Source organism: Bos taurus, chromosome 1, assembly GCF_002263795.3.
Source record: "Bos taurus isolate L1 Dominette 01449 registration number 42190680 breed Hereford chromosome 1, ARS-UCD2.0, whole genome shotgun sequence".
Taxonomy (NCBI): Eukaryota; Metazoa; Chordata; class Mammalia; order Artiodactyla; family Bovidae; genus Bos; species Bos taurus.
In genome coordinates, this window is record NC_037328.1 from 130,209,415 (window position 1) to 130,220,384 (window position 10,970).

The window sequence follows — 10,970 nt, forward strand, 5'->3', positions numbered from 1 at the left end:
GCCCTGAGGAGGCAGCAGATGACCTCCTCAGAGGGGATGACCACAGGCTACATCTGTGACCTGGGAACTGAGGTTCCCAGCTTCACCAACATGGCACCGACAAAGCAGAGATGCCAGGCCCAAACGGACCGTGCAGCCTGGGAGAGCAAGCAATTTGGCAGTAACTTCTGAGAACTGATGTACCAAGACCCCGGACATCAGGCAAGGTAAGGGATTAGACGGAACTGAAAAGGACCACAGGTTGTGCTGTTTCTTTCACACCTGAATTTGTGGAAGAGCATTCAGTTCTTTCTGTGTGGTCTCTGCCTGTTCAGGGCAAGCTGTCAGGGAAAGAAAGGTCCCTGAGCACCTGAGCAGACTTGGGATGGGGATCCCAGCAGGAGAGACCCCTAGAAGTCCAGCTTTCCCTTATGCCAGGGCCCCTGTCCTTAGAAGCCTGGGTGTGAGATCTGAAGCATCCTTTTTAGCCAGGATGGGGTAGCCATGATTCAGTCACTCGGGCTCTCTCCTGAGCAAAAGGGCAAGTGCCCCAACCTGCAAACAATGAGGAAGCAGAAACCAAACTCCAGTAATAAGTGAACAGAGTGGTAGGAAGCCTGCTCTGCACATGGAAGCATCAGAGGAAATTCTAGATTCAGAGGCTCTGAGATGGAAACCTTCTCACGCATCACCAAGTCCAACCCACTTAGGAAGCTAAAAGCCAAAGAAGGCAAGGGACTTGCCTAAGATCACACAGTGAGTTGGTGGCACAGCCAGGAGCCAAAACCAGGCCTCCCAGCCCCAGACCTGGGGCTCTGTGCCCCATGTTTCAGGACACCCCCTCCCCACACCAGGGAATCTCCATGTTTCAGAAGAAGAAAGAGACAACGCAATCTAACTGAGTTCTGGCTAAGGCTGGTTTCAGGCAATAAATAGCCAGAATTCAGTTATGTGGTAACAACAGCACCTTTCATTCATTGAGCACTAGTATTAGTCAGGATACTTCAGCAAAATAGAACCAACAGGGAGAAAGAAGGAGAGGGAGGGAGAGGGACTGATTTTAAGGAATTCAGTTCAGTTCAGTTCAGTCAGTTGTGTCCAACTCTTCGCGACCCCATGAATCGAAGCACACCAGGCCTCCCTGTCCATCACCAACTCCCGGAGTTCACTCAAACTCATGTCCATTGAGTCGGTGATGCCATCCAGCCATCTCATCTCTGTCATCCCCTTCTCCTCCTGCCCCCAATCCCTCCCAGCATCAGAGTCTTTTCCAATGAGTTAATTCTTCGCATGAGGTGGCCAAAATATTGGAGTTTCAGCTTTAGCATCAGTCCTTCCAATGAACACCCAGGACTGATCTCCTTTAGATGGACTGGTTGGATCTCCTTGCAGTCCAAAGGACTCTCAAGAGTCTTCTCCAACACCACAGTTCAAAAGCATCAATTCTTTGGCACTCAGCTTTCTTCACAGTCCAACTCTCACATCCATACGTGACCACTGGAAAAACCATAGCCCTCACTAGACGGACCTTTGTTGACAAAGTAATGTCTCTGCTTTTGAATATGCTATCTAGGTGGGTCATAACTTTCCTTCCAAGGAGTAAGTGTCTTCTATGGCTTTCATGGCTTTCATGGATTTCATGGATGCAATCACCATCTGCAGTGATTTTGGAGCCCCCAAAAATAAAATCTGACACTGTTTCCACTGTTTCCCCATCTATTTCTCATGAAGTAATGGGACCAGATGCCATGATCTTAGTTTTCTGAATGTTGAGCTTTAAGCCAACTTTTTCAGTCTCCACTTTCACTTTCATCAAGAGGCTTTTTAGTTCTTCTTCACTTTCTGCCATAAGGATGGTGTCATCTGTGTATCTGAGGTTATTGATATTTCTCCCAGCAACTTTATTCCAGCTTGTGCTTCTTCCAGCCCAGCGTTTCTCATGATGTACTCTGCACATAAGTTAAATAAGCAGGGTGACAATATACAGCCTTGGGGGCTGGCAAATCTGAAATCCTGATATGCCCAAATCATGACAGCTGGCTGGAAATTTCAGCAGGAATCCACATTGCAGTCTTCAGTCCAAAGACAGAATTGCTTCCTCTCAGGAGGACTTAATTCATTGCTCCCCAAGGCCTTCAACTGTTTCAAGGGCAGTCAGACAAAGAGGTAATCTGCTTTACACAACTCTACTGATTTAAATGTTGACCACATCTAAAAAATAATTTCATATCAACATCTAGACTGGTGTTGAACCAAAAAATCACCTAGACCATGACACAGAAAACCAACCATCACAAGCACTTACTCTGTGCCAGGCACTCAGATATTTCAAACAACCCTATGAGACAGCCAACATCATCCCCACCTCACAGAAGAAAAGCTAAGGGAGAAGCCCACAGGAAACTGTGGACCATGCCTGGAACCCCAGTCTCCCTTCCTTGTTCACAACTTCCCTCTACCTCATCGTTTCCTCTCACTCAGTTGCTAGAGCACAAAAAGGTGCTTCTAGGCTTCAGGCTCTCAGTCACTGATGCATTTTAGAATCACTGGGGAAAACCACTTTAAAAACCAAAGATAACACACTACTGTATGGAAAGCAGATAATGACAAGGACCTACTATACAGCACAGGGAACTACATTCAACATCTGATAATAACCTATGGTGGAAAAGAATCTGAAAAATAATTGATATATATATCATACATGTATATCACTAAATAATAATTGAATCACTTTGCTGTACAGCTGCTGCTGCTGCTGCTAAGTCACTTCAGTCGTGTCCGACTCTGTGCGACCCCATAGATGGCAGCCCACCAGGCTCCCCCATCCCTGGGATTCTCCAGGCAAGAACACTGGAGTGGGTTGCCATTTCCTTCTCCAATGCATGAAAGTGAAAAGTGAAAGGGAAGTCGCTCAGTCGGGTCGACTCTTAGCGACCCCATGGACTGCAGCCTTCCAGGCTCCTCCATCCATGGGATTTTCCAAGCAAGAGTACTGGAGTGGGGTGCCATTGCCTTCTCCTGAAACACTGTAAATCAACTATACTTCAATTTTAAAAAAGAAAGATACAACACTGTAAATTAACTATACACCAATAAAAAATTAATTAAGAAAGAGTTTTAGGGATTTCCCTGGTGGTGCAGTGGTTAAGAATCCAACTTGCAGTGAAGGGGATGCAGGTTCAATCCCTGATCAGGGAGCTACAATCCCACATGGCAGACCCTGAAAATACTGAGCCTGTGCTCCACAACTTGAGAGTCTATGTGTTGCAATGAAAGAGCTCACATGATGCAGTAGAGATCCTATGTCCTCCAACTAAGATCTAGTGCAGCAAAATAAAATTTTTAAAGACAAAATTTTTGATTTTTAAATTATTTTTAAAAATTAGAAAAATTTCTTTAAAAAATTAGAAAAAAGAAACTGTGAGGCTACACTTATATTCCAGATTTCCTCTTCTGTTTCCCTGTTATATTATTTCTTAATACCTCTGAGAGCTAATCATAAAAAAAAAAGTAAAAATAAATAATTTTTTAAAATTCAAAACAAATTAAACAAAACCAGGGGGAAAAAAAGTCAATGCTTAGATCCCATTCTGGTTCCACCAGTCAGAAGTGAGCCCAAGAACCAGTATTTTAACTCCTTCCTGTTGGTTCTAATGTGCGGCAAGGCTGAGAATCCCTGCTCTAAAATGTGTCACAGTGAAAGGCATGAGTTCCTCTTGTTTTTGGAGTGTAGGTGGCCCAACAGAAAATATACAGCCTAAAAGGAAATCAAGTAGCTATAAAATAGCCTGTGGGGAAAACTAGCAACTATATTTCCTCTCTCAGCATGAAATTAGCCATTTCCCCTCTGATTTTGAAGTAGCTTACAGTGAGGACTTCCTTAATTATTTAATTGGAAATACAAAAGAGTGAAATGGAGTCTAACTCAATCGGGCAATAAGCATTTGGTGAGCACCTGCTGAGAGCTGGGCACAGCGCCTGGCAGCCGGCAGCCAGATCTAATGCAGCTCCTGTCTTTAGCCAGCAAGCCCTTGGGGGGCCGTCAGAACAGCAAAGCAGTGCGGGGAGGGCAGTGACAGACACCTGTCCCGAAGGTCCCAGAGTCCAGAGATGGTGGAACACTGCATTTTATTCAGTGGTGTCTGTGTTCTCAGAGACGTACACCCTGGATGGATATCCCTTCTAGATCAGCAAGCCCGCAGGGCTCACGGCAGCCAGCCCCTATGAATGTAGTCAGCCTGGGCTCCCAGATGCCCGAGAGGACTCTTGCTGTTCTTTTCTGTTTCACTGGTTCTTGGTGAAATGAGAAACACTTCATGTTTTGAGTTTTTTCAAAACTCTTGGGGTTAAAATATCCTTTCTTTTCTAAACTGATCATAGAATTTAGTTTTGACAATATCAAAAGCACAACATGGAAGTTGTGAGTTAAGTTTTATTTGGGGCAAAATGAGGACTGCAGCCCAGGAGACAGCACCTCAGATACCTCTGAGAAACTGCTCCAAAGAGGCAAGGGAGACAGTTTAGTATAGATATATGATTTTTGTGAAGGGGGAATACATGCAATAAAGCACTCATTTTTCCAAAAGTTTTTTTCACTAGTCTCATGAGGCTTTTGCTAGTCACGAGGAACAGTCATCACCATGAACAATTTTATTGGTTTTCTAGATATGAGGAGATACAAGAATTGGGCTCATAAAATCAGCTCCTGAAAATATCTAACTATCTGAAGACCTGTTTTGCCAGTTTTTCCCTGAGCACAGAGTGCCTCATTTCTGCTGTCCACCCTTCAGAGTGTGTTGAAAATCAGCAGCTGCAGCAGCATATGATTTAATCCTTATAGGCAGATGGCAACTGACAATTGTAGTTGACACTAATGTCTTGATGTACCAAACCACAGGCTTCCCAGGTGGCACTAATGGTAAAGAATTCACCTGCTAATGCAGGAGACACAAGAGACACGAATTCCACCCCTAGGTCAGGAAGATCCCCTGGAAGTGGCAACCCGCTCCAGTTTTCATGCCTGGGAAATTCCAAAGACAGTCAAATCTATACTGTTTCCCCAATAACTTTGGGGGATATTTCACTGGTTTCCAAAACCTGGGAACAATCACTCTAGGACAATGACCTAGGGCCACATATGAGCAGGAATCTCTGGAAATGTCACCTTCTGCACCCAGACTTGTCCACCCACAGGCTCCTGAATGAACTGCGGGACACACATAAGTTGTCAGCTCTTTGAAAGAGGATATCTATGTTTTGGAGCATTGTTGTTGTTCAGTCGCTTGGCAACCCCTGGACTGCAGCACACCAGGCTTCCCTGACCCTTCACTATCTCCTAGAGTTTGCTCAGACTCATGTCCATTGAGTCGGTGATGCCATCCAATCATCTCATCCTCTGCTGCCCCCTTCTCCTTCTGCCCTCAATCTTTCCCAGCATCAGGGTCTTTTCCAATGAATCAGCTCTTTACGTCAGGTGACCAAAGTATCAGAGCTTTTGCTTCAGCATTAGTCCCATCAATTAATATTCAGGACTAATTTCCTTTAGGACTGACTGGTTGGATCTCCTTGCAATCCAAGGGACACTCAAGAGTCTCCTCCAACACTACAGCACAGTTCAAAGCATCAGCCTTCTTTATGGTCCAACTCTCACATCCACACCTGACTGCTGGAAAAAACCATAGCTTTGACTAGACGGAACTTTATCGGCAAAGTGATGCTTTTTAGTACATTGTCTAGGTTGGTCATAGCTTTTCTTCCAAGGAGCAAGCGTCTTTTAATTTCATGGCTGCAGTCACTGTCAGCAGTGATTTTGAAGCCCAAAAAAATAAAGTCCGTTGCTGTTTCCATTTTTTTCTCCACCTATTTGCCATGAAGTGATGGGATCAGATGTCATGATCTTAGGTTTTTGAATGTTTTTTGAACGTTGTGAGTTTTAAGTCAGCTTTTTTACTCTCCTCTTTCACCTTCATCAAGAAGCTCTTTAGTTCCTCTTCCCTTTCTGCCACTATTTGTTCAGAATTGCTGAACTGGGTATGTTCAGGTGTTTATTGGAAACAAATAAATACAATTTTGTACTATGTAAAGTAGAAAATGAGCATAATTTTGCTACTAATGGAACCTGGACTTCTGGGACTGGACACCCTTGACCAAACCAGGAGAGAGGGCTACAGAGTTGGCCTTTGCCACCCTACATATGCAATGCTGTCCCATCGCGGAGGTGGCCCTTTGTAAGCAATTCAGATCAACTGAGAAAGGGGCTCACCCATGACATTAGTGGCTACTAGTATATCAAAGTAACACTACTTCAATAAAAAAAAAAATTGTCCTTGAGTAGATAAGAACCTGACAAGGACAAAAAAAATTATAATCAAGTTATGAAAAAAGAGAACAGTAAGAAACCCTAAGAGATGCCCCTGCCTTTTCTCTGACTGCCACCAGGCTCTTCCAGTTCTACCCCCTTTTTTCTGCGGCCACTTCCCTAGTTCCACAGCTGCCTCCAGTGTAGTTTCCAGCCCTGGGGGCAGATGGACCAGCCCTACCAACATCTGGAAGGAAATGCAAACCCTGGATTAACAATCCTGGAGTTAACAATCCACGGATGGAGTCTTCATACCATCCATGAAGGCAGAAAATTTGAATACCAGCACCAAAAGGAACCATCCACTCAGCAATTCAACGCTCAGTTGTAGATGTGTCTTGTGGCAAAAGTAAAGTCCGATGCTGTAAAGAACAATATTGTATAGGAACCTGGAATGTTAGGTCCATGAATGAAGGTTAACTGGACATGGTCAAGCAGGAGATGGCAAGAGTGAACATCGACATCTTAGGAATCAGTGAACTAAAATGGACAGGATTGGGTGAATTTAATTCAGATGACCATTATATCTACTACTGTGGGCAAGAATTCCTTACAAGTAGAAATAGAGTTGCAAAAGTCAACAAAAGAGTCCAAAATACAGAACTTAGGTACAATCTCAAAAACAACAAAATGATCTTGCTTCATTTTTAAGGCAAACCATTCAACATCACAGTAATCCAAGTCTACACCCTAACCACTAATGCCAAAGAAGCTGATGTTGAATAGTTCTAGGAAGACCTGGGAACTTCCCTGGTGGCTCAGAGGTTAAAGCGTCTGCCTCCAATGCAGGAGACCTAGGTTCAATCCCTGGGTCGGGAAGATCCCCTGGAGAAGGAAATGGCAACCCACTCCAGTATTCTTGCCTGGAGAATCCCATGGATGGAGAAGCCTGGTAGGCTACAGTCCATGGAGTTGCAAAGAGTTGGACACGACTGAGCGACATCACTTTCACTTTCAGTTTCAGGAAGACCTACAAGACCTTCTAGAACTAAAACTAAAAAAAGATGTCATTTTCATCAAAGGGGATTGGAATGCAAAAGTAGGAAGTCAAGAGACACCTAGAGTAACAGGCAAGTTTGGCCTTGGAGTACAAAGTGAAGCAGGGTAAAGGCTAACAGAGTTTTGTCAAGAGAACACACTGGCCATAGCATACACCCTTCTTCCAACAAGACAAGAGACAACTCTACACATGGACACCACCAGATGGTCAATACTGAAATCAGATTGATTATATTCTTTGCAGTGTGTTCTCTTGACAAAACTCTGTTAGCCTTTGCAGCCGAAGATGAAGAAACTCTATACAGTCAGCAAAAACAAGACCTGGAGCTGACTGTGGCTCAGATCATGAGCTCCTTATTTTAAAATTTGGCCTTAAATTGAAGAAAGTAGGGAAAACCACTAGGCCATTCAGGAATGAGCTAAATCAAATCCCTTATGATTATACAGTGGAAGTGACAAATAGATCTGTTAGACAGAGTGCCTGAAGAACTATGGACAGAGGTTCATAACATAATACGAGAGGCAGTGACCAAAATCATTCCAAAGAAGAAGAAATGCAAGGAGGCAAAGTGGTTGTCTGAGGAAACTTTACAAATAGCTGAGAAAGAAGAGAAGCAAAAAGCAAGGAAGAAAGAGAAAGATAAAATTGGAGATATCACAGGAACATTTCATGCAAAGATGGGCATGACAAAGACAGAATCAGTAAGGATCTAACAGAAACAGAAAAGATTGAGAAGAAGTGGCAAGAATACAGAGAGAAACTATACAAAAAAAGGCCATAATGACCCAAATAACCACATTGGTATGGTCACTCACTTAGAGCCAGACATCTGGGAGTATGAAGTCAAGTGGGTCTTAGGAAGCATTACTACGAACAAAGCTAGTGGAAGTGATGGAATTCCAGCTGAGCTTTTTCAAATCCTAAAAGATGATGCCGTTAAAGTTATATACTCAATATGTCAACAAATTTGGAAAACTCAGAAGTGGCCACAGGACTGGTCAGGTTTCATTACAATCCCAAAGAAGGACGATGCCACAGAACATTCAAACTACTGTACAACTGAACTCTTTTCACATGGTAGCAAGGTAATGTTCAAAGTCCTCCAAGCTAGGCTTCAGAAGGACATGAACTGAAAACTTCCAGATGTACAAACTGGGTTTAGAAAAGGCAGAGGAACCAGAGATCAAATTGCCAACCTCCATTGGATCATAGAGAAAAGAAGGGAATTCCAGAAAAACATCTGCTTCATTGACTACGTGAAAGCTTTTGACTGTGGATCACAACAAACCTTTGAAAATTCTTAACAAGATGAGAATACAGACCACCTTACCTGTCCCCTGAGAAACCTGTATGCAAGTCAAGAAGAAATAGTTAGGGACCTCCCTGGCAGTCTAGTGGTTAAGACTTTACCTTCCAATACAGGGGGTGCATGTTCGATCCCTGGTTGGGGAGCTAAGATCCCACATGTCTCATGGCCAAAAAAACAAAACATAGACCAGAAACAATATTGTTAACAAATTCAATAAAGACTTTGAAAATGGTTCGCGCACACACACACAAAATATTTTTTAAAAAAGAAGAAATCGTTAGAACTGGATATAGAACAATGGACTGGTTCAAAATTGGGAAAGGAGTATGTCAAGGCTGTATATTGTCCCCCTGCTTATTTAATTTACATGCAGAGTACATCATGCGTAAGGCCAGGCTGGATGAATCACAAGCTGGAATCATGATTGCCAGGAAAATATCAACAACCTCAGATGAAACCACTTTAATGGAAGAAAATGAAGAGGAACTAAAGAGCCTCTTGAGGGCGAAAGAGGAGAGTAAAAAAAGCTGGCTTAAAACCCAACATTCAAAAAACAAAGATCATGGCATCTGATCCCATCACTTTATGGCAAATAGGTGGGAAACAGTGGAAACAGTGACAGATTTTCTTTTCTTGGGCTCCAAAATCACTGCAGACAGTGACTATAGCCGTGACTACAGTGACTATAGCTTGCTCCTTGGAAGGAAAGGTATGACAAACTCAGACATACTAAAAGCAGAGACATCACTTTGTAACAAAGATCTGTCTAGTAAAAAAAGCTATAGTTTTTCCAGTATTCATGTATGGATGTGAGAGTTGGACCATAAAGAAGACTAAGTGCTGAAGAACTGATGCTTTCAAATTGCTAGAAAAGACTCTTGAGAGACCCTTGGACTGCAAGGAGATCCATATAGTCAAGCCTGAAGGAAATCAACCCTGAATACTCATTGGAAGGAATGATGCTGAAGCTGAAGCTCCAATACTTTGGCCACCAGACATGAAGAGGTGACTCATTGGAAAAGACCCTGAAAAGACCCTTTCCCAGAAAGACTGAGGGCAGGAGGAGAAGAGGGTGACAGAGGATGAGATGGCTTGATGGCATCACCGACTCAATGGACATGAGTTTGAGCAAACTCCAGGAAATAGTGTAGGGCAAGGAAGCCTGGCGTGCTGCAGTCCATGGGGTCGCAAAGAGTCAGACACGACCTAGCAATAACAACAGCACCTAATACCTCCTTAACATGCCTATTCCAAATGATCCAATCACGAAGTGAAATAGACCCAGGGATCCTGTGTTAAGGGCAGGAGGGCAGAGCCTGGGAAGTGACCCCAACACCGGGATCCCTGTGCTCAAGGAGCTCCTAAAGGCGGTGGTGGCGCCAGTGGTAAAGAACCCGGCTGCCAATGCAGGAGAGGTAAGAGACATCCCTGGCTGGGGAAGATGCCCTGGAGGAGGGCATGGCAACCCACTCCAGTATGCTTGCCTGGGGAATCAAGTCAAAGACTGAAGCGACTTAGCATGCACGTACAAGGCGCACCTGGGCTGCGGGACGCGGGCTTCGGCCGCCAGGTGGCGTCCTGACCTCGGCTCGGGCAGGCTCTTCCCTCCCAGTAGGTCGTAGGGCAGGGCTTCCACCAAACCAAGCCCGAAGGGACGCCCCCAGTGCCCGCCGACCGTGGAGCCTGAACGTAAACACGGAAGCCCCGCCTGCCTGATCTCAAAGCCCAGGACAATGCAGAGGGACTTCGTGTCCCGGGAGGACATAAGCACGGCACTCGTCTCCGCCTTCTGACCTCGCTCCTCGCCTCGGGAGGTGTGGGAGGAAGGGAACGAAGATAAGACTCGAAGGGGTCCGGAGGAAAAGCAAGGATGTCCCAAAATGAGGGGACCTCGAAACTGAATAAACAGGTCTTGCGGATGACGCGGAGGAAGAACTCGTCAAGATTCTGACCTCCCTCCCAATTCCCTGTCGGCCCCGCCCCTCACTTCGCCCTTCCCCAGCCCTCCTTCCTCTTTCCGCCCCGGCCGAAAACAGAATCATCTGAAAGTCGGGAAAAAGCGGCAGGAGAGCTCGCCGGGTCTCCAGAGCGCAAGCAAGAGGAAGGTCCCTCCGCCGCGCCGCGCGGCTCCTGCTCCGCCCGCAGGGAGGCCGCCAGGAGGCGCTGTGGGGCGGGCGGGCCGCGTCTCTGAGAGGACTTACTGCCTCCTCTAGATTTCCTTAAGAGATGCAAGAGACCTTCAGCCCCGCGCAGAGAGCATCTCCAGGCTCCTAGGCCCAGGCAGGTTTCCTGTTGGGCCTTGAGGGCAGGTCCTCTGTCCC

The 10,970-nt window shown here is 45.2% G+C and overlaps 1 non-coding gene across 1 annotated transcript; it reads left to right on the forward strand.

The window, feature by feature from the left end:
• The first annotated feature begins 7,087 nt into the window (after window positions 1–7,087).
• On the forward strand, window positions 7,088–7,159 carry TRNAW-CCA (transfer RNA tryptophan (anticodon CCA)). The gene has a single exon. It is a non-coding gene; the product is annotated as a tRNA-Trp (tRNA).
• Window positions 7,160–10,970: the final 3,811 nt, after the last annotated feature.